The sequence below is a fragment of the Bidens hawaiensis genome, unplaced genomic scaffold (genome assembly GCF_021521415.1).
Source record: "Bidens hawaiensis isolate Kalapana, Puna unplaced genomic scaffold, B.hawaiensis_p1.1 tig00010420_1, whole genome shotgun sequence".
Taxonomy (NCBI): domain Eukaryota; kingdom Viridiplantae; phylum Streptophyta; class Magnoliopsida; order Asterales; family Asteraceae; genus Bidens; species Bidens hawaiensis.
In genome coordinates, this window is record NW_027491792.1 from 459909 (window position 1) to 465170 (window position 5262).

The following is a 5262-nucleotide window of genomic DNA, read 5'->3' on the forward strand; positions in this document are numbered from 1 at the left end:
ATGTGGAAGCCATCAAGGAACATATTGGGAGATGGAAAACGAACCAATCCGATTTTTACTCGCTTAAGACACATAAGTGTGTTTTTAGCTATCAAGACTTGTATATTTATCTAAAAATAGTTTACAAAATGATTTTAATTATTTTCTTAAGTACTTGGAAATGTTGGATCCAACTTGATCTCATAACAGAGTTTGGATCGACAAAACCGAACACTCGCTTAACGTACGTTGTTAGTTCTAAAACAATAGATCTACATACTTGGTTAAGTCTTATAAAGTTTATTGAGTTATCTCATAACATTCATTATTTTGGAAAGTTGACTTTGAGTTTGACCAATTATCAAGACCCGAACCAACAACCCGAACACTCGTTAAAGACCTGTTTTAGTATCTTTGTCCCAAAGGAACTTGCATTTAGCATTTTCTCATCTTATTACTTAACATAGGTTAAGTAAATATTAAGGTTAGATACTTTAACCCAGTTTCGAGCAAACTTACATTTTTAAAGGGTTATTATTATAAATAATAATAATTGTTACATTATAAACCTTGAACTTTAATTGTTTCCTTTTTGCAACAATTATTTTATTTAAAGATCTTCAAGACAACATTTCTAAATCCGAGACTCTCTTTTATTTAGGCTTCATACGTTAACTCGTCGTTCCGGAAAATCTCCAAATAATCAATCCTTCAATTTTTATTACTTGAACGTGAGTAACTTTATACCCCGTTTTCTATCTTTTGTTTTGGGGGTGACATTTCATCTTATCTAAACTAAATGTTTTATACTTGGGTCTTAAACCACAATTGTTTTTGTATACTTTACTTGAATAATTGCTCGATTTGGTGTTCTATGCTTATTTGCCTTTGTGTTTATCGCTTTTGGATGGTGGAACTATAAATCCTAGACCATTTGGCAACCCCTCATGGTAAGGTGTCGTTAACGTAATGCAATTAACGATAACTATAAAATCCTAAATTATTTGTCATCCCCTTATAGTTGGGCGTCGCTAACTTTTTAGCGATAACTATTTTATCCAAGTTTATAGCTCTTATTTAATGTTTCGTATATTAGTTTGTGGCTTTTCTTACTATATACTATTGTTGCTCAAACTTATGAATTGCTCACCAACCTTTGTGTTGACAAACTTTATTTTATTAAATGTTAAAGGTTTACATATCGGTTGATTTGATGCTTGTAGAGAAAATGAATGTCAAGACCTTTAATTTATTAGCAAAAATGAATAATATTTGAATTGCTATATTTTGTTATATTTTGTATTGACTATCTCTTGAATATTGTTATGTGACATTTTCGATGATGTAAAATGAAATGAGTTTGTTAAATATTGTCGCTTTAATTAGTGTCATGCGCTTATGGGCAATCGTTACATATCGGCATGTTCCGCCGCCTTTGGTCGGGGTGTGACAACAACCATACCATACATGTCTGTATATTCATAATCAAAACATTCATACATACATTCGTCATTCATAAATCATATATAACAATCATATCTTTAAACTACCACCCGGAGGTATATGCAATATCCGAAGATCGTTCACGCACCGTCAAACATTCATTCATACATAAATTATACAAGGCATACACTTACCACTTAAGGTAAGTGTATTAACTAATCGCATCGAGTATGCCCACAGCCCCGAAAACATAACAAGGAATAGGGCTAGAAACTTACCTGGATCCTGTTACGTTTTCCGTTTATTGTTATTCCTTTCCTTAACTAAACTCGGCTGACTGTACATTACTTATTGGCATCAATATATATCCTAGTCACATTATTTATAACTTAGCCAAATGGCTAAGTCTGGTCTATTCTAATACAATTTACTTAGAATCCTTATCCTTAAACCCTAATGCATTTGAATACAAGGTATTCAATTATTTTAATGTTTCTTTCTTTTCTTTTGTAATCATAAACATGGTTTCGTATTTAGATTATGTTTTATTTATAATCCGATTTGTATTTGATCCATGACCACCCAACATACCCTGCATTCGAATACATTGGTGTATTCGAGTGTGTAAACATGTATTCGAGTGTGAAAACATGTATTCGAATCATCACCTTTGCATGTGAGTAGTCAGTGTATTCGAGTCCCACCATGTGATCGGGTCTCCATGTAATCAAATACATTAAAGGTATTCGATTTTGCTTATAATCGAATGGGTTGTTTGTACGCAAATAAACTCTTGTAATCGATTTATATAACTGTATACATGTGTAGGATTGTATTCGAGTGGGACATGTATGCGATCTATCCCTTTTATTCGAGTCTATCCTTTGTATTCGAAATGTCCCATGTAACCAACTGGTCCATTTTAATCGAACGAGGACTTGTAATCGAACTTAGCATTGTAAGCGGCATCTGGCCATGTAATCGAGTGACATAATGTAAGCGAGTGTCACAATGTATTCGAGTGGCTTAGTGTATGCGATTTTAGAATGTATTCGACTAGCCATATTGTATGCGATCCATAATGTAATCGAATGACTCACTGTAAGTGATGGTATACATTGTAATTGACTTTAAGGATGTATGCGAATGGGCTGTATGTTGTAAACGAACGGGCTGATGTCCTTGGTTCATTTTATCATCCTTAACATACATCTCGTGACCTTAATACACTTATTATGGTTCGGTATTACCCATGAACACTTTCCTAACCATTCTCGTCCATGTCTTGACCCGTGTACATGTAAAGTTTGAACCTTTAAGCATACAAACGTTCTTTAAGCTAGATCTAGGGTTTTCTTTAAGAACCATACCCATCCATTAGTTCATTATGTCCATTCTAACATCAAGTTTATAACTTTATGGTTCATTTCGACCCGATCTACTCTAGGGTTTAGTATTAGTGCAAACCGTTCTTAGAAACAAAATCTTTAAGATAAAGAACATATCTTTACTCGTTTTTAGGCTACGGGTTAGCTTGGTTATGAACTTTAATCTTGTATCTAGTTTGTTTATCCAAGATTTACAAGGATCTAGGCTCGGTTGTCGGTCTTGGATCCCTTCCTTTGCTCACGACCGTAAGAGAGGTTTATGTGTGTGTTTCGAGTGTGTAGAGAATAAGATGGAGGGAAATGAGGGTTTTAGGGTTTTAGGGAGGTTTAAGGGAGTATTTATACTCTCTTAAGCCCATGAACCTATGGACCATCCCATCCCTTATTCCATCTTTTCCCACCCAAGTCCATACTCTTAATTATATTTAATCATAATTAAATATTACCACAAATTCAACAAATAAAATTTCCTTTATTTATTTATTATAAATTTAGGATGTTACATTGATATGGTGGTGTTGCTGAATAGAAAAATAGAAAAAAGAAACTAAAACATATGGGCTAACAATCTAGTTGTTATTATTATTATTTTTTCAATTTATGATATATATTTTCTTTTTTAATTAATGTAGTTCCTTTTCGTATTCTTTTAAATAAAGTTAGATAATTTTAATAAATACCGTTTAAAAAAACTTATAAATATTAAATATAAGTTATATTAAAAAATAAAAAAACGATAAGTATTACATAGATTTATAGTGGTAAAGTTGAATAATGAAGCATGACGATTGAAATGTGTAACATAATATAATAATATAATGATCATGCTATTTTTGTTTATTTATTTATTTTGGGTGTAGATAAATCGTATTTCCAGTTTTAGTATATAAGTGATGTGCTTTTTAAAATAAATGAAAATATATAATGGATTAACTTATTTTTAGTAACCCAGATATAGGGATTGAGCAAAATCGGTACCGGTACCGGTACTATACTGATACGGATACCGAAATTAGTGCCGATTTGGTACCGTGGGTACCGAATCGGTACCAAAGTTGTAAGTTTCAGGATCAGTACGGTACCGGTATTTCCCGATTTTTTACCCTCGGTCCCGGTATCGTCCCGGTACCGGTACCGTACCGGTACCGAACCGAATATTTCGGTACATGTTCCGGTACCAAAAATTTCCGATTTTCGGGATTGATATTTTCGGTACAGTACTGTACTCATCCCTACCCAACATGTGTTTGGTTGTAATATAATATAAAAAAATACTTTGAAAAAATGAATTCCATTAGGTTAGAATTAGATGTTATTATTATTAGATGGTGAATAATGTGGTTTGTTTTTAAATTGGACGACTTAAAAAAACGCTATAGGCGTTTTGTTTTTAATCATTTTTAACTTGATTTATTATTTTTGTATTACATGGGCTTTGTCAAATAATAAAAATAAATAAAGTATGTTATCTGTGTGATGTCTTAAACGGGCAGTGATTTTTACTAAAAATGAGGCCCTTGTTAACTTTCTCATAGAGCCTGTTGAAGGGATGCCTATTTTACGACCATCTGATATTCTTGTGTTCAGGGGGGAAGCACGTCTGCGTGGATCTTACAGGAGTGTCTCCTCTTGTTGGGCTCAGGTCCGTGGGTTTGTTGTGGGTCAGGCTGCGTTGAAGGCTGAACGGGCAAAGTTGTTAAGCACGAGAAAACTTGTTTAGATAATCAACATGTCTTCTCGTATTTGCTTTTGATACATTTGGTTTTCTGGCCCCAGAGGCTGTGAATATTTTGAGTAAGGTTCAGCATGTCATACACAGAACCTCTTCGGCTCCTAGGTCCCAAAGCTTCGTTTTTAGTAGGATTAAGGGTTTTGCTACCCTTAATCGTTTTGTAGTAACTTTATAAGAAACCTCTATAGAATGTTTACAAAGAAAAAAGAAAATAAAGTATATAGTACAAACAATATAAAGTTTAGAATCTCAAATATATAAATTCGAACAAATGTCTTTACTATATCGAACAAATGTCTTTACTATACAACATTTGCCATAATTGTTTTGACTCATTACCATGGATAGCTATTATGAATGAGATGAGAGATTAGAGAATTAGAAGGAATATTATAACTCATTTGTCAAAATTGTTTTAATCCACGACCCATGTATAGGTAAGAAAAAGAAGATGAGAAATTAGAGAACTAGAAAAAAATCATAACTCATTTGTCAAAATTATTTTGACCTATAACCCATGAATATTTAGGATGCATGAGATGAGATATTAGAGAATTATACCATATTTGCTAAATTGGTTTGTCTCACAAGTCATAACCCATGGATAGGTAGGATGAATGATGAAAGAGATTAGGCCAAGAATGAATAATACATGTGTAACGAAACAAAATTAGCAAAACGAGCATAAAAGTCTTAATTAATACATAATCTATAAAACTT